This window comes from Schistocerca nitens, chromosome 2 (assembly GCF_023898315.1).
Source record: "Schistocerca nitens isolate TAMUIC-IGC-003100 chromosome 2, iqSchNite1.1, whole genome shotgun sequence".
Taxonomy (NCBI): domain Eukaryota; kingdom Metazoa; phylum Arthropoda; class Insecta; order Orthoptera; family Acrididae; genus Schistocerca; species Schistocerca nitens.
In genome coordinates, this window is record NC_064615.1 from 304,199,947 (window position 1) to 304,223,822 (window position 23,876).

A 23,876-nucleotide genomic window follows, 5' to 3' on the forward strand; every position below is an offset into this window, starting at 1 on the left:
ACCACAGATATTATTCCAGGCTCCTGAGAAGTCGTGTGCTTATTGCACCAGAGTATATTTCACAAGTCTGTTCGATGTAAACTACTGCAATACGTAACTTAATATCGTGGTTTCGTCTCGAGTCCCCATATAAGATAACAATAGTAGCATCTACAAATGAAATCCTATAATGGAACTGCAATCTGTGACCTGACCTTTTCTGCCTGGGATGTTATCTCGAAAGAAAAGCTGTAAGTAAAAATTGTTAAACTATTATCAAATTTACAATTTGATCACGTTGGAATGAAGCCTCATCCGTAAAGAGAACATTTGCACTGAAATGAGGATTGACACATTGTTGGATGAACCATTCGCAGAAGTGTACCCGTGGAGGCCAATCAGCTGCTGATAGTGCCTGCACACGCTGTACATGGTACGGAAACAATCTCCCGTAGCACTCTCCATACAATGACGTGGTCAACGTTACCTTGTACAGCAGCAACTTCTCTGACGCTGACATTAGGGCTATCGTCAACTGCACGAAGAATTTCCTCGTCCATTGCATGTGTCCTCGTCGTTCTAGGTCTTCCCCAGTCGCCAGTCATAGGCTGGAATGTTCCGTGCTCCCTAAGACGCCGATCAATTGCTTCGAACGTCTTCCTGTCGGGACACCTTCGTTCTGGAAATCTGTCTCCATACAAAAGTACCGCTCCACGGCTATTGCCCCGTGCTAATCCATACATCAAATGGGCATCTGCCAACTCCGCATTTGTAAACATTGTACTGACTGCAAAACCACCTGTTGATGCTACGTACTGATGTGCTTGATGCTAGTACTATAGAGCAGTGAGACGCATGTCAACACAAGCACCGAAGTCAACATTACCTTCCTTCAACTGGGCCAACTGGCGGTGAATCGAGGAAGTACAGCACATACTGACGAAACTAAAATGAGCTCTAACATCGAAATTAAGCGTTTCCGGACACATGTCCACATAACATCTTTTCTTTATTTGTGTGTGAGGAATGTTTCCTGAAAGTTTGGCCGTACCTTTTTGTAACACCCTGTATAGGATGACAATTATTGAACTATATGGGAAAAAAAGTAAATTAGTTTCACATTACTGCTTCAACACACTTTACTCAACATGTAAACGTCACCACAGGTATTCGGATTTAGGTTATGACATGTTCGATATGCCTGCCATCATTGGCGATGATGTGGGCAGACGAATAGCGAAATTCTGGATGACCCGCTGAAGTGTCGGAACATCGATACTCTCGATGACCTCCTGATTGGCTGTTTTCAGCTCAGCAATGGTTTTGGAGTTATTGCTGTACACCTTGTCTTTACTATAGTCCCAAAAAAAGGACTCGTATGTGTTCACATCCGGACAAGGTGGCGGCCAATCGAGGCTCATGCCAGTGGCCTCTGGGTACTCCACGACATCAAACACTCTCCTGCTTCGATGGGGTCGAGCTCTGTCTTGCACGAAGCACATCTTGCCGAAATCAGGGTCACTACGGATAATGGGACGGTAATCAGCGTCCAAAACCTTGACATACCGTTCGGTAGTCACCATACTATCAAGGAATCTCGCACCGATTATTCCCTGACTTAACATTGCACACCACACACTCACCCGTTGAGGGTTAAGAGACTTCTCGATTTCGAAATACGAATTCTCAGTCCCCCATATGCGCGAATTTTTATTATTGACGAACTCATCCAAAAGACAGTGGGCTTCGTCGCTAAACCAAACCATGAATGCGTTACTAATTCCCATCATGCTCCGCGGCCAACCGTACAGTTCGAACGTCCTAACGCAAGTTATACGATTTGTTTCATATAGTTCAATAATTGTTACCCTGTACATATACGCAACACAGCTGACTTAAAAATATTGGCAGTCAGCGAATAAATTTCATAATGTAATTTTCAGTTGCAACGACATAGCATTACTTGGCAGATCTGCACGGAAATCATTTCATGTCAGGATGGGCACTGGATCTCACTCCTCTAGAACGAAAATGCACACGTGGCCCGACAAACGTTTGTATCCAATAGTTGGTCGGCAAAGGCGGCACAATTGGTGGCATGCACTATTGCACTGTTCAAGCATTTGCCAGTAAAGTGAGTGCGTACGAAGCTTCACTTGCAGGCTTCTGATACCTGTTTGTCCACTTACGATCTCAGTGTATAGCGCGAGAGAACTCACTGACCTCCCCATATTTTCACTCATATCCATTACAATACCTTGATTCTGGTAAATGCTTTACAAGATGCGAAAGACGCCCGTTGGCTGCAGCGCTCGGCTGATTGAGAATGAGACCGCACTCTGCGGTGTTCCCACGAGACAGTTTCCGCAGCTGCTCGGAACAAAGGGAAGCACAGTCTTGGTGGAAGTGCTCAGAACAGTTACAACATTTTGCTATATTCGTCATGGATGAGAACTGTACGTGTGATTTAAATCGACGGTCTACAGGGTGTTTATAAATGAATATATGGGTTTTAACGCTTTATAATATTTGTTACATTAAACTTAGAGTTATAAATGATATGTCAAATGAAAGAGCAACTCAAACCGTTTTACCAAGAACCTTATAAATGTTCAATGTGAGCACCATTCGTCACACGGCACACATCAAGTCTATAGCCGAGTTCTTTCCAAACGTTGATAGGTGTGTCTTCAGTGACTGTAGCAACAGCTGCTTCAATCCGGTTTCTTAATTCAGGGAGGTATGCTGGTAGCGGAGGCACGTACACAAGATCCTTGATGAAGCCCCAAAGGAAAAAATCGCATGGTGTTAGGTCGGGTGAACGTGGAGGCCATGGAAAGCAAGCCCTGTCATTGGGCCCCTTGCGGACTTGGGTACAGTGAAGTTCAACCAATCGCATACTTCTCTATGCCAGTGAGGTTTAGATTAGATTAGTTTTCGTTCCATAGATCCGTGCTGAGGGGATCCTCGTGGATGTGGAACATGTCAATTTTTTTTTAAGCTGAAATAACAATACTAATAGTATGAATATATACAATACATCATTTGTTTCTATTAAAAAATTCGTCAATGGAGTAGAAGGAGTTGGCCACTAGTAAGTCTTTCAGGCTCCTTTTAAACTGATCTTTATTTGTAACTAAATTTTTTATGTTTACTGGAAAATTATTGAAGATGAGTGTTCCTGAGTAGTGGAGCCCTTTTTGAACTAAAGTAAGTGCTTTTAAGTTCTTGTGCAGATCATTTTTGTTCCTGGTATTGTATGTATGAACTGAGCTGTTTGTTGGAAAAAGAGATATATTATTTAGGACAAATTTCTTTAATGAGTAAATATACTGAGAGGCAGTAGTTAGTATACCAAGTTCTTTGAAGAGGTTTCTACAGGACGTCCGTGAATTTCCTCACCAAATAATACGTATTACACGCTTTTGGACTCTGAAAACTTTTGTTTGACTTGAAGAGTTACCCCAAAATATTATACCATATGACATTATGGAATGAAAGTAGGCAAAGTATGCAAGCTTTTTCATTTTTATGTCGCCTATGTCTGCTAACACTCGAATTGCAAATACAGATTTGTTAAGACGTTTCTGCAGTTCTGTGGTGTGCTCTTCCCAACTGAATTTATTATCAAGTTGTAATCCCAGGAATTTAAGACTGTCAACCTCTTCTATCTGCTCTTCTTCGTATTTTATGCATATGCTGGGTGGAAACCTCTTACAGGTTCTGAATTGCATATAGTGAGTCTTTTCGAAGTTTAATGTCAGTGAGTTGGCTTTAAACCATTTATTAATATCCATGAAAATATCATTAGCAGATCTTTATAGAACTACACTTGACATACTATTTATTGCAATACTTGTGTCATCTGCAAACAAAACGAACTCTGCTTCTGGCAGTGTAACTGATGAGAGATCATTAATGTACACAAGAAAAAGCAATGGCCCTAAGATGGATCCTTGTGGGACACCACATGTAATTTCTTCCCATTCTGATGATGACTGACGACTTAATTCACTAGTCCCTTGCACTGACACCCTTTGTTTCCTGTTGGTGAGGTATGACTTGAACCATTTTGCAGCACTGCCCGTGACACCATAGAATTCTAATTTACTTAAAAGGATGTTGTGGTTCACACAATCAAATGCCTCTGACAGATCACAGAAAATACCTGCTGCTTGTAATTTGTTATTTAATGAATTAAGTGGCACTGGTGCCAAACACATTTGTTTGAGTTGCTCTTCGATTTGACATATCATTTATAACTGTAAGTTTAATGTAATAAATATTATAAAGCGTTAGAACCCCGATATTCATTTATAAACAACCTATATTTGGGTATAAACATGGCGCCACCAGTCGCTTTTTTGAAATTTTGACAGGATTTATTTTCTATACCATTAACTAGATTTCGAACAACTGCAGGCTCATCGTCAGATGGAGGTGTTACAGGAACATAATACTCTGTAGCATGTGCAGCTGTACGCTAGGGTCGTGGTACTGGCGGAAATAACGGAAATTGAGTTACCGATAACGAAAAGCTTATGAAACAAAAAGATTCTTACGTTTTGGATACTGACAGTGCACAGCGCCGTGATATCCATGCGCACACACACACACACACACAATATTTAGCTGCACTCTGTTTTACACTTATTCATAGTAACTAAACATTGAATGTAAATACAAAGAGAATGAGTGCGATATTTATCACACTTTGTCACATCATGATCTTTGGCCTGAGATGCATTGTGTTACAGAATAAATATTTACAACTATAGGTAACACATGCAGATGAATCTTGCTGGTTGTAGGTTTGTTCTTACATTAGCAATTGCAAGTAATTTGGATTAAAAAGTTACACAAAAGATAAAACACGTAAAGTGGAATATTTACTACGTAATTAAAGAATGAATCAGTTACTACAGAATTTGACTGCTAGCTACTCACGTGACTGCTCTTCGGGCAGATTCGACGCGTGTTCGCACTCGCACTGCAACACCCCGTGCAGAAAGCGCACACGTCCGGCAGACCTCAACTACAGCCAGTCTCACACACACACGGGTATTGACGCAAGAGGACGCGCGCGCCGGTTTATGTCCGGACAGACAACTTGTCGTCTACGTGCGGGTCGCCTCATTTATTTACGGCCCAACGAATTTATTTTCTCTGTCAAAGCGCTCCATACGTGTCCACGTAGCTGCGGCCATTTTCCACATTTTCCGCGATACTTTACGGTTTCTTTCTCAGTTTCACTGCTTGTAAAATTTATCTCTCGGAGGAGGTTCCGACGGCTCCGTCCCATAAACACGCCATGTCCTGCTCCTTCAAAACCTCGAGGAAAGAGGGATAACACACGTACACACGTAAACATAAAAGTCTCCCAGGCAGTACCGCTTCAACACAACTGTACGAGGCCCTATTGCCGGCTAACATTCCACGTACACCTTAAGAGGACAACGAGGAAAATAGAATTAAATACAAAATGGTGTTGCTCAAAGAGAACTGAGGAGTAACACGAAAAAATATAACAGTACCTATCAACACCGCAAAGCTTCAAAAAGTAAGATGTAATGATCATAGAAAATGACAGAGATTAGCTGTTTCACTCATGAAGCAACTAACTTTGAGGACTGCAGCCGGTAATTAGAGACAAATGAACTATGTGCTTTCGACACTCGGTCATTCGATAGTGCATTACTCGTTTGGATGGTTCAGATTATCGTCTTCTGGTGGGAAATTACTTTGCAGGCTACTGAAAGTCATCATTTGAATCATCGAAACAACTGTTAACAATAGGTGACTAATCTGGTAACCTGTTTCATTAACTTGTGAGAGGTTACCCTGAAGACAGGAGCTTATAACAGTTTATTTCGCTTTTCAAGGCAACAGCAATAAAAACGTCTGCAGAAGAGAGAACAACATTAGTACTTGGATTGAAATTCCCTACACTCTATTTTGAACACAGAAAGATACGCAGCCGGCAGGAGTGGCCGTGCGGTTCTAGGCGCTACAGTCTGGAGCCGAGCGACCGCTACGGTCGCAGGTTCGAATCCTGCCTCGGGCATGGACGTGTGTGATGTCCTTAGGTTAGTTAGGTTTAATTAGTTCTAAGTTCTAGGCGATTCATGACCTCAGAAGTTAAGTCGCATAGTGCTCAGAGCCATTTTTGAAAGATACGCACATAAAAATCAGAAACGTGTTTATCATTGGATTCAAGGTGAGAAGGGAATGAAAAAGTAAGCGAAAACAAGAGAATAACATACGTAAGGGGAGTCTGTCCGAAAGGGCACGTACACTACTTGGCAGTACAACGCCGAGAAAGCACTGTCAGATGTCATCTTACGCGTACACACCATCGGCGGATACGTAAATAATCAAGGTCCGCGCACTGTGCACCGGGCACACCGCAACCACTCCGCATCTACGACTGGCATCCGAAAACAAGTAATGGGCTCTGTGCGACATTCTGCTTCATCCAGCACCAATGGTCGGAGACTGGCAGCAGACGGGATACGGAATTACCGCCGCATGCGTAGGCCGGCGTTAACACCACCAATAACGGCCGTTCTTGGAATGGTGCCGTGACGGGCAAGCATGGAAAGTCCGATGATTGGCGTCGCATTATTTTAGCGACGAATCGCTGTTCCGCACTACCTCGAATGGCCTTCGTCGGCGACCTAGGGCGTGGTGCCGCTGTTCCGATCTTTCGGAGAGCCACAGTGGTGTTAGTACTGGCTTCATGGTGTGGAGAACCATCGAGTGTGACTTCAGGTCACGGTTGGCAGTACTGAAGTGTGCCATAAAGCCGTTTTATCGTCTCCTGAGGCAAGATGGCCGACAACCGGGATACCGGCGGTGGGAAGGAGTTGACGCCCACATGATCTATCGGGGACACATCTGGGGACCTTGCTGACTACAGGAGTGCGTCAGCATCACGCAGAAAGTTCATTACGGTACGTGCTGTGCGTGATCGAGAAATGTCCTGCTGAAAAATAGCACAGCGGTACTGTCGCATGAGTGAGGACAAGTACTGATCTATGATGGCACCACGGTATGTAACGGACATCCAGCGTTTTCACTTGTCGTCACTCATGCGACAGTACCGCGCTGGCATTTTTCAGCAGGGCAGTGCTCGATCACGTACAGTACGTGCCCCTATGAACTGTCTGCCTGATGCTGAGACGTGGCCGGCAAGATCCTCCAGATCTCTCCCCTATAGGTCACGCTTGGACTCAAGTTGGACGTCAACTCTGTCCCAGCATGCAGTTGTGGGCCCTCTTGTCTGAGGAGAGGATAGATCGGCTTTATGGCGTACTTCAGTGCATGCCTCCACGCTAGAGGAGGTGTAACTAACACTAAATAGTAGGTTCAAACTGCAAACCTTTTCTTTCTTTAAGTCTGACTCGATGTGGTAATGGCTGAAAGCCATCATACACCCTCTCGACTCACTTAATTTATTCCTGCTTTTCCGTAGGCTCAACTTTATCTTTTTTTTTGTCAAGCTTTGTATTCGCACATCTGTGAAGTCAAATATGCTGTTTCTGGGCTGACATGCAGCACAGTAGGGCTGCAGCCCATCCATGGTTCAAAATGGCTCTGAGCACTACGGGACTTAACAGCTGAGGTCATCAGTCCCCTAGAACTAAGAACTGCTTAAACCTAACTAACCTAAGGACATCACACACATCCACGCCCGAGGCAGGATTCGATCCTGCTACCGTAGCGGTCGCGTGGTTCCAGACTGAAGAGCCTAGAACCACTCGGACACACCGGCCGGCCCATCCATGGTAACACGGTTGGATCCTCCTTGGCATGCTGTCCCCAAGTTGCTGATCCAGCTTGTTCCAGTCTTCAATGGCGACCCTTCCTGAGATCATCAGCCGGCCGTGTGACCGAGCGGTTCTAGGCGCTTCAGTCCGGAACCGCAGCGCTGCTACGGTCGCAAGTTCGAATCCTGCCTCGGGCATTGATGTGTGTGATGTCGTTAGGTTAGTTACGTTTAAGAAGTTCTAAGTCTAGGGGCTGATGACCTCAGATGTTAAGTCCCATTGTGCTTAGAGCCATTTGAACGATTTTTTTGGGATCATCCAGTGAGTAGTTATGGTTCCTCCGACGAGGCACTTCAAGCTTCAACTGGTTTCCAAATACATGTATAATAATACCAGGCTGTTGTAGTTAAACTGATGGTGTTCCGAGTGCAGCATTGTGGGCTGTATACATTGCAAGACGCTGAGACATCGTAGGTGTGTTCATTAATCGGTGAGCTCGCAGAGTATGCATAAAACAGTAACAATTCCAGTTTCTGTAAGCAGTCAGAATGTAGTGTGAGTGCAGTAAAAGGGGAGGAGCGGTCAAACACATGATAACGGTGGTTCTGGCACGTTTATGGGGATAAGGTCACAAATCACAACATGTGTTCAGTATGGTCCCCCGACTCTGTAACACGGCAGCATATCTGGTGTAGTCACAGCCATATGCTGTCATTCAGATCAGGAAGAATCCGGACACATTCCTGACAGACACGATCTTTCACAGATATTCTCGCAACCAAAAGTCACACGGATATAGGTCTGGGGATGCGGAAGGCCACGCATCTTGAAATTGGTTACAGATCATTCACTCGTTACCGAAGGTTTCTTGAAGCAAATCTTTCACCTTGTAAGCGACACAGGGTGGCACCCTACCTTGCACAAAAAATGTGGTGTGGGCAGAGTTGCGTTCCTGCAAAGCTGGAATTATGCGTTGGGCAAGGAGGTCCTTATAATGTACAGATTTCACTATACACCAAACAGGCCCGCATGGTGTGAGCTCCTCGAAGAAAAACGTAGTGAGGATGAAGGAGCGTGTGAAACCACACCACACAGTCACATAATCTGTGGACGTTCCTGCACAACATGTGGCGGAGTACAACCCCATATGCGTCAGTTCTGTGCATTCAGGGTACTCTGCAGAGCAAAATGTACCTCGTCACCCGAAAAATATTCCCCAGTCACATGTCACGTGCAAAAGGTCACGGCATTGTAGCTAATCTTGAGGCTTCTTTATGAGCAGTGCACAGTCTTCCTTTTCAATAGCTATTGTTTTTCATACGGCAAAATTCAATCTTCTTAATCCTTTACATCAACAGTCACTTCACAAGAGAAATCAACACGCGCCGCCAAATGACAAAGTGCATGCTGACGACAAAACAGGAAACATTTCACACTCTGACTGCTTACAGCGCCATATTTTCATCTGGTCGCATCAAGTGGGACAACTATTCTTTTCAGCAAATTTTGCGAGCACAGCGATTAATGAACATGTTTCAGCTTCCTCCTGTGTACAAAGCCCGCACTGCAGAACTCGGAACAAAGTCGGGTTAGTTACAACCCGGCGTATTACCTCAACGAACACACACACACACACACACACACACACACACACACATATATATATATATATATATATATATATATATATATATATATATATATAAGTATTCACATTAATTCACGTTACCGGTTTCGGCCAACATCTGCCATCTTTAGTTGTGAGTCACATCTCAAGATGGAAGCTGTTTGCAAAAGTGGTAATGTAAATATTTTACACATATTATACAGGGTCTTACAAAAAGGTACGGCCAAACTTTCAGGAAACATTCCTCACACACAAATAAAGAATAGAAAAAAAATGGCTCTGAGCACTATGGGACTCAACTGCTGAGATCATTAGTCCCCTAGAACTTAGAACTAGTTAAACCTAACTAACCTAAGGACATCACAAACATCCATGCCCGAGGCAGGATTCGAACCTGCGACCGTAGCGGTCTTGCGGTTCCAGACTGCAGCGCCTTTAACCGCACGGCCACTTCGGCCGGCTAAAGAATAGATGTTATGTGGACATGTGTCCGGAAACGCTTAATTTCCATGTTAGAGCTCATTTTAGTTTCGTCAGTATGCACTGTACTTCCTCGATTCACCGCCAGTTGGCCCAGTTGAAGGAAGGTAATGTTGACTTCGATGTTTGTGTTGACATGCGACTCATTGCTCTACAGTACTAGCATCAAGCACATCAGTACGTAGCATCAACAGGTTAGTGTTCATCACGAACGTGGTTTTGCAGTCAGTGCAATGTTTACAAATGCGGAGTTGGCAGATGCCCATTTGATGTATGGATTAGCACGGGGCAATAGCCGTGGCGCGGTACTTTTGTATGGAGACAGATTTCCAGAACGAAGGTGTCCCGACAGGAAGACGTTCGAAGCAATTGATCGGCGTCTTAGGGAGCACGGAACATTCCAGCCTATGACTCGCGACTGGGGAAGACCTAGAACGACGAGGACACATGCAATGGACGAGGCAATTCTTCGTGCAGTTGACGATAGCCCTAATGTCAGCGTCAGAGAAGTTATGGCTGTACAAGGTAACGTTGACCACTTCACTGTATGGAGAGTGCTACGGGAGAACCAGTTGTTTCCGTACCATGTGCAGCGTGTGCAGGCACTATCAGCAGCTGATTGTCCTCCACGGGTACACTTCTGCGAATGGTTCATCCAACAATGTGTCAATCCTCATTTCAGTGCAAATGTTCTCTTTACGGATGAGGTTTCATTCCAACGTGATCAAATTGTAAATTTTCACGATCAACATGTGTGGGCTAATGAGAATCCGCACTCAATTGTGCAATCACGTCATCAACACAGATTTTCTGTGAACGTTTGGGCAGGCATTGTTGGTGATGTCTTGATTGGGCCCCATTTTCTTCCACCTACGCTCAATGGAGCACGTTATCATAATTTCATACGGGATACTCTACCTGTGCTGCTAGAACATTTGCCTTTACAAGTACGACACAACATGTGGTTCATGCCCGATGGAGCTCCTGCACATTTCTGTCGAAGTGTTCGTACGCTTCTCAACAACAGATTCGGTGACCGATGGATTGGTAGAGGCGGACCAATTCCATGGCCTCCACGCTCTCCTGACCTCAACCCTCTTCACTTTCATTTATGGGGGCATTTGAAAGCTCTTGTCTACGCAACCCCGGTACCGAATGTAGAGACACTTCGTGCTCGTATTGTGGACGGCTGTGATACAATACGCCATTCTCCAGGGGTGCATCAGCGCATCAGGGATTCCATGCGACGGAGGGTGGATGCATGTATCCTCGCTAACGGATGACATTTTGAACATTTCCTGTAACAAAGTGTTTGAAGTCACGCTGGTACGTTCTGTTGCTGTGTGTTTCCATTCCATGATTAATGTGATTTGAAGAGAAGTAATAAAAAGTTTGGCCGTACTTTTTTGTAACATCCTGTACTCAGACTTGGAGTGGTACCATTCCTCCAGTTGAGGATAAGTAAATTTTCAAAAAATTGATCCGAAAGATGTTCATTTATGTCCATGTCAGTATATACCGCAGGTCACCGGCCTCACTAGATTACTGCGGCCTGAGAAACGGTGTTCACGAGGCGAGGGCGCTGTGCCCGTGTATCATCATTTTAATTGAGTCCATCACAGAAATGTCGACTTTAGGGCTGTCTGATACACGCTCCAAGACATGACTGACCCACCTTCTTCCTGAACCGGTGGCGCTGCAAGCCGGAGACGTCCATTGGTGCTTGGCCGCCTCCATATTGTCCTACGACGATCATCAGGCATCAGGCACGTTCCTCACACGTCTATGAAGAGAAGCCGACGCCACTGGTCCAAGTTCCATGCCAGGTGCTATTTTGCCAACCTCCTCCGTACACAACGATGCTGCGATATTCGTACTGTTGTCCATAGCGGACGCGCAGAGCCCACATTCACCATTGGCGGCCAGTGGCGTACTGTCTCGCAGTTTCCTCCGAAAATGGCAGCGCGGAGCTCTGTTGCGATGTGCTCGGCGTACTAAGGAGCTGTGATTAATGTACCGTCCTTCAAATAGTGGGCCGGTTTTAGTGTATCAAATTACGAACTTTTTTCGAAATATACTAACAACATTGTGAGTTAACGAGCATTTCGCTCTCATTTAAATATATGGTTGAAAGAGTCAGCCATCAGGAACTGTGAATCGATTCTCTGCCTCGTGATGACTGGGTGTTGTGTGCTGTCCTTAGGTTAGTTAGGTTTAAGTAGTTCTCAGTTCTAGGGGACTGATGACCATAGATGTTAAGTCCCATAGTGCTCAGAGCCATTTGAACCATTTGAACTGTGAAACGAATCCTATCGTCCAGGACCGTGTGCCACAAAGAGCGCAGATTCGCCACGAGATGGGGAAACTCACAGGCGTCTATTGTGCTGAACGAGGTGTAAGAGCTGTAGTGTGCGAGTGAGACAGACGAGAACCTACGTCATATAGAAACCCCGTAGAAGCTGTTTGTGGCGAGGGAGACGTAGCGGTGTTAAAGATGGTGGACATAAGATCGGCCATAAAGGGAAACATTGATGGTTCAAATGGCTCTGAGCACTATGGGACTCAACATATAAGGTCATCTGTCCCTAGAACTTAGAACCACTTAAACCTAACTAACCTAAGGACATCAAACACATCCATGCCCAAGGCAGGATTCGAACCTGCGACCGTAGCGGTCGCGCGGTTCCAGACTGTAGCGCCTAGAACAGCTCGGCCACACTGGCCGGTTCATCAGGTAGAGTTCCTACGTATCCATAATGAGGCTGAGAAAGCTCTACAATATTTCGAACAACATGTATGTGTCAGACCTTATTACGATTATAAAACTAAATAAATCACAAGCATGTGGTAACTTGCGTGCGAAAATCTGAGAAACTGTCCGTGTCTCTCTGTATACCGACAGTTTGTAAAAGGTTAAAATTGCAGTGCTCTAAAACTAATTAAATAATACGGAACATTTGTCTCGTTTATAATTTTTGTTGTTGAGAAATATGAAACTAAGTCGTAGGCAGAGACACTGCACTGCAGCCTAAATACACTGGTGTCCAAAATTAAAGCAACAAACAGTTATTTCCCCGTCCTGTGTTTCATTCACGATGTAATCATACAAACTGTCAACAGATTTCCGTACGTACCTGTTCTGCATAAGAGATGGCATTCCGGTCAACGAACAACCCCGCCAACGATGACGTCAGGGCACCTATCAAACGAAGTTGTGTTTGCCGGGTGGTCCCACATCATCAATCGTTGTGTACACAGCCACAGACGGTGTAGTATGGTACAGAGAAGACGCCTATCAGACCCTCTGCAGCGGAGAGCCATAGGAATAGTGGAAGCAAACTGATGTGTTGCCCAACGTAAAGTCCCGAGCGACTGGAAGAAAGCGCAGGTGACGCCTGTATATAATAAGGGTAGAAAGACGGATCCTCAAAAATTACAAACGAATATCCTTAAAATCGGTTTGTTGCAGGACTCTCGAACATATTCTCAATTCGAATATAATGAATTTCCTTCAGACAGAGAAGTTGCTGTCCATGCATCAGCACGGCTTTAGAAAGCATCGCTCCTGCGAAACGCAACTCGTCCTTTTTTCACATGATATCTTGCGAACCATGGATGAAGGGTATCAGACGGGTGCCACATTCCTTGACTTCCGGAAAGCGTTTGACTCGGTGCCCCACTGCAGACTCCTAAGGTACGAGCATATGGGATTGGTTCCCAAGTATGTGAGTGACTCGAAGATCCCAGTGCGTTGTCCTCGATGGTGAGTGTTCATCGGAGGTGAGGATATATCTGGAGTGCCCCAGGGAAGTGTGGTAGGTCCGCTGTTGTCTTCTATCTACATAAATGATCTTTTCGCTATGGTGGATAGCAATGTGCGGCTGTTTGCTGATGATGCTATGGTGTACGGGAAGGTGTCGTCGTTGAGTGACTGTAGGAGGATACAAGATGACTTGGACAGGATTTGTGACTGGTGTAAAGAATGGCAGCTAACTCTAAATATAGTTAAATGTAAATTAATGCAGATGAATAGGAAAAAGAATCCCGTAATGTTTGAATACTCCATTAGTAGTGTAGCGCTTGACACAGTCACGTCGATTAAATATTTGGGCGTAACATTGCACAGCGATATGAAGTGGGACAAGCATGTAATGGCAGTTGTGAGGAAGGCGGATAGTCATCTTCGGTTCATTGGAAGAATTTTGGGAAGATGTGGTTCATCTGTAAAGGAGACCGCTTATAAAACACTAATACGACCTATTCTTGAGTACTGCTCGAGCGTTTGGGATCCCTGTCAGGTCGGATTGAGGGAGGACATAGAAGCAATTGCCGGCCGAAGTGGCCGTGCGGTTAAAGGCGCTGCAGTCTGGAACCGCAAGACCGCTACGGTCGCAGGTTCGAATCCTGCCTCGGGCATGGATGTTTGTGATGTCCTTAGGTTAGTTAGGTTTAACTAGTTCTAAGTTCTAGGGGACTAATGACCTCAGAAGTTGAGTCCCATAGTGCTCAGAGCCATAGAAGCAATTCAGAGGCGGGCTGCTAGATTTGTTACTGGTAGGTTTGATCATCACGCGAATGTTACGGAAATGCTTCAGGAAATCGGGTGGGAGTCTGTAGAGGAAAGGAGGCGTTATTTTCGTGAATCGCTACTGAGGAAATTTAGAGAACCAGCATTTGAGGCTGACTGCAGTACAATTTTACTGCCGCCAACTTATATTTCGCGGAAAGACCATAAAGATAAGATAAGAGAGATTAGGGCTCGTACAGAGGCATACAGGCAGTCATTTTTCCCTCGTTCTGTTTGGGAGTGGAACAGGGAGAGAAGATGCTAGTTGTGGTACGAGGTACCCTCCGCCACGCACCGTATGGTCGATTGTGGAGTATGTATGTAGATGTAGTAGATGTAGATGTGGCCCGAAGCTTAGTGTGAATCGTTGTGTTGTTTCTCGGATGTGGCGACAGTTTATAGAGCCCGAAATTGTATCCTGAAGACCAGGGCAGGGCCGACCACGTCTGACCTAAGATAGAGACCATTGTTATTTGGGTGTGAGGGCACAACGGTATCGGTTTAGTACAGCACAGCAACTGGCATCTGACTTCGCAGCATCCAGTGTTGTATCGAGGGAAGAGGTATACAGAAGGCTTCGACAGAGTGGCCTTCAATGTCGATGACCTGCTATATGCGTACCCTTGACAGAAGGGAACGCCTAGAGTGGAGTCGTCAACATGCCACTTGGACAGCCGAACAGTGCGCCAATGTTCTTTTCACAGGCGAGTCTCGATGTTGTCTGTGGAGTGATTCTCGACGGATTTGCATCTGGAGGAAACATGGAACACGATTTCTGGACCCAAACATTCATGTTGACCACTGGAATAACTGTTCAAGAAATTGAACGGGTGAACAGGGGAGGTTTAACTGCCATCAGGAATCGTAACGAGATCTGGGGACCTTATGTGTGGTTGTTGCGAGGTGCTGTGGGCCCAGACTTCGTATTGATGGACGACGATGATCGACCTCGTACAGGACAGGTGGTTGATGTTTTCTTGGAAATGGAAGATATTACACACACAGTATGACTTGTTCACTGTCCCGATTTGAATTCCATAGAGCGTTTCTGGGACGCACTACGGAGACGGGTTGCATCACGCCAGCATCCGTCAACCACTCTCAAAGACTTGCGAGTAGCTAATCAGGAAGAATCGGCGTTACTGCCTCAACATGAGATTGATGACATCATCCACAGCACCCTCTGTCGTTGTCAGGCCTGTACTGTTGCCAGAGGTACTCGCACCCCATACTGAGCACATTAACCAGTTGCCGGAATGTTTGTGTAAATCTGTTAAGTTGGAAAGAACGAAGAACGTTTTTGTCCAACGATACGCATGTTGCAGCTGTTTAAGTTCTGTTTCTGCTTTACTATCATCTGTTTTTACTGTTTTGTGGTAAAGTAAACGCAATCTTGTAACGTTTCCCTTTGTTGCTTTAGTTTTGGACACGAGAGTACGACGCGTTCGCAGTTTCCTCCTCTTCCCGCTCAGACAGCTCGGCGTGGTGGTGGGCGAAGCGTGCAACCAGGCTGAGCGCTACGGCACGGCCAGGGTACGCGTCGCGACTGCCCCTGATGTTAAGACAAGTTCTACGTGAATATCGGCCAGTAACTTCTGTTTATGAAGGGGGATGGGGTAACGCATTTCCGTTAACTGTTCTCATTAGATAAATGCATCGGTCTACCGCAGACTAGTTATATACAACGGGCAAGCTAAGCCGAGTGGAAACATCCGACTCTACCGAATATGTGCGTGCCGAATGCTCGTGTCAGCGGCCAGGGACGCACGGACGACGCCCTCAACGAAACACGCCGCTGACATATGCGGGCGCGGCGGGCGCCGCAGCGCAGCGCAACCCCCGCCTACGGTGACAGGCAGTATCCCGGAAACGCTGGAAGGAGCTGTCACCGCCAGTATTTGGCTGACAAGGGGAGGAGGGGTAGTGGCGAAATCTCCTGGTCACCAGTCCTTGCCCCAATATCCTGCATTAAATCTCCACAGTTCAAATGGTTCAAATGGCTCTGAGCACTATGGGACTCAACTGCTGTGGTCATCAGTCCCCTAGAACTTAGAACTACTTAAACCTAACTAACCTAAGGACAGCACACAACACCCAGCCATCACGAGGCAGAGAAAATCCCTGACCCCGCCGGGAATCGAACCCGGGAACCCGGGTGTGGGAAGCGAGAACGCTCCCGCACGACCACGAGATGCGGGCTAAATCTCCACAGTGTTCTCATGAAGCGAGGGCGTGTGACACTGTTGTTGGTGAACCGTCCGTCGCACAGTGGTGCCAAATCCCAAAAAGCTGGCCATAAGTTGAAAAATAAAGTTCAAGTTCCGGTAATTTCTAGTCGTGGGTAACGGTCTGAAAGTTGAATTCCGGTAGTCAGAGCCCCCTAGCCTCTATACCTGCCATTGTAGGAAAGTTGAAAGGGAGCCCTTCAGCAAGCTAGACGCGTCGCCCAGTGAGCAAATATTTCAACGCTACAGTCAAAGGACGCCAAATCTCTAAAAATCGATCGATTTCAATTCTTAAGTACGGAATCAACAGTCGCAACTAAGTAGAAAATCATTGTGTAACATAAAATTAATAACAATAGTCCATCCGATAACAATAAATGAAGCATTTATGCGTAAATAAACGGAGAGTTTTAAACACGAAGAGAAAAGTTTGTAAGTTCTGCAGAGTTCAACGATTTGACCGATCGCACGTTGTAGATGAGAAAAAAATAAAAACTTACTGCATCTAGCTGCAACTGTGTCATTGGTACGAATTCTTGCAAAGTAAAACATAGTTTGCTAAATTTCGTACATCAATGAAGCAGAATATTGCTGTATTTCTTGAATTTATCTGCGTTCTTCATTGTATTTCGAGTTTTATGATACGTAATTAAATTTTATGAATATACTCTTCTACCTTTCAAATAATATATTGCAACCAAGTTAAATATGGAATCATCCACCTATATAGGTATTACGTTTCCCAATTTCAGAATCTGTCGCTGATGAAGCGTGTGGCCTGACAAGAGGGGAATTTTTTTCGATACTGAAACGTCATTTGAATGAGAAAGCGACTGAAGTGTATGCAGTGATCGAAAATTTCATGTCTGGTAAATTGCAACGCATTTCTGCTGCTATAACAGGGGTAGAAGAAGGCTTGATTAAGCGTTTCCAAGTGATATTGGAAACAGTCTCGAGTGGCAATGAAATCGATTTCATAAAATTCCAACCGGTTTGCTTCTTTTGCCTAGGCAGGAGGAAGGATATTCATATTTTGACCCTGTATTTTTGGATAGTGACACTAAGACTATCCTTCTGTTGAGTGTATAAATGGTCTCTAGACCGAGGGCTATCCACAACACTTGCCCCTCCTTTTTATCAGCAATGGAACCCGAGGTGTGAGCACCGGAAAATCCCGTTTTTATGCGCGACATCGCATGCATACCGATACACGGCGAGAGAGGAAGCCATTGTCCGCGGGAGAAGAAAACCCTTCCCGAATCTAGGTGGCTGCACCTAGCACTCGCCGTCTACCAGTCAATAGCGCCACATGACTCTTTCCTTGCTCTCTAGCTAGTTTAGTGACGTTACTACTACGCTGTACAATCGTCACACGAGGTGGGTCACGATTTCCACGTCTGTGTGACAGACAGCTGTCACGCGGCGCTCCTTCTCAGCGGCCACTCTTCGTTGCGACAGACAGACAACAGCTCGTGATGCCACGTCCCGAGCTTGTCGCTGTCAGTCGAGCAACACTCGTGTTGGCCAACAACAGAACTTCAGTACTTTACCGTCAGCATGTATAGCCGCCTCGACTTGGTCTGTGACAAGTAGTAGCACGTATAGGACCTAGCCGGTAAATAATAGAATGTCTGTCAAACCCCTGGTCGTGTGCAAAAGAAATCTGTCGGCTACGACGTTCATCACACAAGTTATTTATTATAAATTCATGCTAATGCTTAACACCGAACTACAACCTAAATACACTGGGGGGGGGGGGGGGGGTACTTACATCATCAGAAAAAAATAATGGGAGTAGCACCAACAAGAGACGGGTGGAAAATGAGAAGCAATGAAGAAATCTACCAAATTACACGTAAATTATTGGAAGTAATTCGAACGTGACGATTTAGTCTTTTTTTGGAAGTCTCTACATATATGGAAATCAAATTAAACACCTTTCAGCCATCTAGTTTCCAAACTTGTTTTATTTGGCTACCGGTTTTGGCGATTTACTATTTCATCTTCAGGCCCCTGACCGACACCTCGGTTCTGATAAAAACAGGGGCCAGAAGTAGTAGTATCAGTCGATTTCTGCTTGCTATAATGATACCTTCAACCATCATCTGTCGACTGTTTTGATCAGGACCGAAGAGGAATCTTCCTACACGTCGGTCAGGGGCCTGAAGATAGCGTAGTAAATCGCCGAAACTGGTAGCCAAATAAAATAAATTTGGAAACTAGACGGCTGAAAGGTGTTTAATTTGACATCCTGTATCGAGCAGCCGAGTCCCGCAACCCTCTCTGAAAAGATGGACATACCGAGTCACTACATATAATATTGGAAGTACCGTCAACGTGTTTATTCTTTTGTTGGACACTTCTGCCAGATGAAAGACCACGGCCTAAAGAAGCAAATACTCCCGTAAAATTTTAGAAAAAGAAATCAACTACAGCCCAGATCATAGAAGTAAGATGGCTCTGAGCACTATGGGACTTAACATCTAAGGTCATCAGTCCCCTAGAACTTAGAACTACTTAAACCTAACTAACCTAAGGACATCACACACATCCATGCCCGAGGCAGGATTCGAACCTGCGACCGTAGCAGTCCCGCGGTTCCGGACTGCAGCGCCTAGAACCGCAAGACCACCGCGGCCGGCTAGAAGTAAGAAACGAGCGTTTAAGAAACGACATACAGACACTGTTTCAGAGCTAAGGTACTCCATTTGGTACTGTAACACACTTCGAGGTATAAACATCATCAGGCAAAAATGGCAATGCAAAAAAAATTAAGCCGGTGTGGCCGTGCGGTTCTAGGCGCTTCAGTCTGGAACCGCGTGACCGCTACGGTCGCAGGTTCGAATCCTGCCTCGGGCATGGATGTGTGTGATGTCCTTAGGTTGGTTAGGTTTAAGTAGTTCTAAGTTCTAGGGGACTGATGACCACAGATGTTAAGTCCCATAGTGCTCAGAGCCATTTGAACCAATGATATGAATGTCATTAGTAATAATAAATATCTATAGCCTCTCTCATCGTAACACAGTACGTCTACAGCTATCAAACATCCTTCGCACAGGTGCGCAAGAGACGTTACAAAGTGACGTAACACGAGGAATATAACATCGGTTGTACAGAAGTTCGCCGTCTTGATTCTAGTGCACAATAGTGATGTTTCTAATAAATAACGTAATGTAAATGTACTTCACGAGTTTACGAACAGTAAACAGCAAAAAGTTAGATAGCCACAGTAACGGAACAACTGAGACCTCTTAAGAGGAAAGCCAATTCCGACGAACATGAAGCGTGGTTATTTACGTTTTCGTGTTAGCAGCGGACTAGCAAACGAAGTAAACGCCATCTCAAATACGTTATACTTCTCTTTCCTCGCGGGCAAGTCCACAGCTCATTTAGAGACCTACACTCCTGGAAATGGAAAAAAGAACACATTGACACCGGTGTGTCAGACCCACCATACTTGCTCCCGACACTGCGAGAGGGCTGTGCAAGCAATGATCACACGCACGGCACAGCGGACACACCAGGAACCGCGGTGTTGGCCGTCGAATGGCGCTAGCTGCGCACCATTTGTGCACCGCCGCCGTCAGTGTCAGCCAGTTTGCCGTGGCATACGGAGCTCCATCGCAGTCTTTAACACTGGTAGCATCCCGCGACAGCGTGGACGTGAACCGTATGTGCAGTTGACGGACTTTGAGCGAGGGCGTATAGTGGGCATGCGGGAGGCCGGGTGGACGTACCGCCGAATTGCTCAACACGTGGGGCGTGAGGTCTCCACAGTACATCGATGTTGTCGCCAGTGGTCGGCGGAAGGTGCACGTGCCCGTCGACCTGGGACCGGACCGCAGCGACGCACGGATGCACGCCAAGACCGTAGGATCCTACGCAGTGCCGTAGGGGACCGCACCGCCACTTCCCAGCAAATTAGGGACACTGTTGCTCCTGGGGTATCGGCGAGGACCATTCGCAACCGTCTCCATGAAGCTGGGCTACGGTCCCGCACACCGTTAGGCCGTCTTCCGCTCACACCCCAACATCGTGCAGCCCGCCTCCAGTGGTGTCGCGACAGGCGTGAATGGAGGGACGAATGGAGACGTGTCGTCTTCAGCGATGAGAGTCGCTTCTGCCTTGGTGCCAATGATGGTCGTATGCGTGTTTGGCGCCGTGCAGGTGAGCGCCACAATCAGGACTGCATACGACCGAGGCACACAGGGCCAACACCCGGCATCATGGTGTGGGGAGCGATCTCCTACACTGGCCGTACACCACTGGTGATCGTCGAGGGGACACTGAATAGTGCACGGTACATCCAAACCGTCAGCGAACCCATCGTTCTACCATTCCTAGACCGGCAAGGGAACTTGCTGTTCCAACAGGACAATGCACGTCCGCATGTATCCCGTGCCACCCAACGTGCTCTAGAAGGTGTAAGGCAACTACCCTGGCCAGCAAGATCTCCGGATCTGTCCCCCATTGAGCATGTTTGGGACTGGATGAAGCGTCGTCTCACGCGGTCTGCACGTCCAGCACGAACGCTGGTCCAACTGAGGTGCCAGGTGGAAATGGCATGGCAAGCCGTTCCACAGGACTACATCCAGCATCTCTACGATCGTCTCCATGGGAGAATAGCAGCCTGAATTGCTGCGAAAGGTGGATATACACTGTACTAGTGCCGACATTGTGCATGCTCTGTTGCCTGTGTCTATGTGCCTGTGGTTCTGTCAGTGTGATCATGTGATGTATCTGATCCCAGGAATGTGTCAATAAAGTTTCCCCTTCCTGGGACAATGAATTCACGGTGTTCTTATTTCAATTTCCAGGAGTGTATAATAAGAACTAGTTATATTCAAGTTACATCCCTTTTTATTGCCATTTTTTCCTGATGATGACTCCATCTCTCGAAATATTTTGCAGTATTAAAATAAATAAAGCAAGATGACAAAGAATTGTAACTAGCAGCGATCTTGAAAACACCTACTTTTAAATTTAAACACAGTTTCACTGTCAAATAGAAGCCAACAGAGCATTGAGCAGTGTTAAGCTATCCTGAAGTTGCGCAATTACGTTTCCAAAGGCAGGTGACGCTCCAAAGTCTTCCATCTTGGAGAGCCAGCGGTGATACTGCCCCTGAATGGCCTCGAGTTCAGGTCGCCATGTCTCTGCGTTTCTTGTTTCTGCCACTGCTAGAGCAACACTTGAGCTACTATTGTAGATTGTTTCAACGGTCCGAATTCCGATTCCGTGGTCTATTATTTATAATGCATCAAGATTTTTATCTTTTAGAGATTCCAAATGTAAGTTCAGTAAAACGTTTCCTGGAATCCCTAAGCGCAATGAAAAGTTGTTAGAGCCTCGACGACCCATTGAAAACACAATGTGAGGCGGTGGGAGAGGATTTTCAAAACTTACAACAACATGATCTGCTGAATGCAATGAACAGTCTAATGAGTACAGAATATGGGTTGAGAGTAAATCGAAGAAAGACGAAGTAGTTGAAATGATAACAGCGAGAAACTTAACATCAGGATTGATGGTCACGAAGTAGATGAAGTTAAGGAATTCGGCTATCTAGACAGTAAAATAACCAAAGACGAACAGAGTAAGGACATCAAAAGCAGATTAGCAACGGCAAAAAGGGCATTCCTGGCCAAGAGAAGTCTACTCGTAACAAACATAGGCCTTAATTTGAGGAAGAAATTTCTGAGAATGTACGTTTGGAGGACAGTATTGTATGGAAGTGAAACATGTGAAAACCGGAACAGAAGAGAATCCAAACATTTGAGATGTGAATGTTGCATATTAGGTGGACTGATAAGGTAACAAATGAGGTTCTGCTCAGAATCGGGGAGAAAAGGAATATGTAGAAAATGCTGGCAAGGAGCAGGGGCAGAATGATAATACATTTGTTAAGACAGCGAGGAATGACTTCCATGGTACTAGAGGGAGCTGTAGATGGCAATAACTGTAGAGGAAGACAGACTTTGGAACATATCCAGCAAATAATTGAGGACGTAGGGTGCAACTGCCACTTTGAGATGAAGAGGTGGCACAGGAGAAGAATTCGTGGCGTGCAGCATCAAACCAGTCAGAAAACATGACTAAAAAAGTCGGAACTAACTAAAGACGAAAATTTCGGCAGAAGAAAGTGAAATCGGATCAGACTGTCTGAAATAAAACAGACACTTTATTAAACTTCCTGACAGATTAAAACTGTGTGCCGGACCGAAACCTTTGCCTTTCGTGGGCAAGCGCTTTACCATCTGAGCTACCCAAGCACGACTCACGACCCGTCCTCACAGCTTCAATTCTGCCAGTACCTCGTCTCCTACTTTCCAAACTTCACAGACGCCCTTCTGCGAACCTTGCAGTACTAGCACTACTGGAAGAAAGGATATTGCGGTGACATGGCTTAGCCACAGCCTGGGGGATGTTTCCAGAATGAGATTTTCACTCTGCAGCGGAGTGTCGCTGATTTGCAACTTCCTGGCAGATTAAAATTGTGTGCCGGACCGAGACTCGAACTCGGGACCTTTGCCTTTCGCGGGCAAGAGCTCTACCGTCTGAGCTACCCAAGCACGATTCAGTTTTAATCTGCCAAGAAGTTTCATATGAAAATCTCATTCTGGAAACATCCCCCAAGCTGTGGCTACGCCATGTCTCCGCAGTATCCTGTCTTCCAGGAGTGCTAGTTCTGCAAGGTTCGCAGAAGAGCTTCTGTGTAGTTTGGAAAGTTGGAGATGAGGTACTGGCAGAATTGAAGCTGTGGGGACGGGTCTTGGGTCGTGCTTGGGTAGCTCGTATGGTAGAGCGCTTGCCCGCGAAAGGCAAAGGCCCCGAGTTCGAGTCTCGGTCCGGCACACAGTTTTAATCTGCCAGGGAGTTTCATATCAGCGCACACTCCGCTGCAGAATGAAAATCTCATTCTGGAAACACTTTATTGTTTCTGGTTGGTTCTCGTTATTTTCCAAAACAATGAATTACGTTGCCTTTCTTTTTTAATTTTGTCGTTCGTTAGGCAAAAGCTTCCCGACGAACTGTTTCATTTATACCCTCATTTAAATACAGAATCATGCAGGAATGGCGTTTGCTCCAATCTTTCATAAATTAGAAGCGCTTCGTTTGTATTACTTATCAAATCCTTGTCTGGTTTCGGTCGGCAGGAGTCTCCATGTCTCCTTGCGACGCTACTCCATGGTAAACCCATCTCGTAGTGTGGGAAGAACGTTGCGGCG

The 23,876-nt window shown here is 45.8% G+C and overlaps 1 protein-coding gene across 2 annotated transcripts in view; it reads right to left on the minus strand.

Annotated features, from left to right (window-relative positions):
- LOC126236067 (protein tweety) overlaps window positions 1-23,876 on the minus strand; it is a 951,384-nt gene that overhangs the window by 480,705 nt on the left and 446,803 nt on the right. The gene's annotated exons all lie outside the window — the stretch shown is intronic.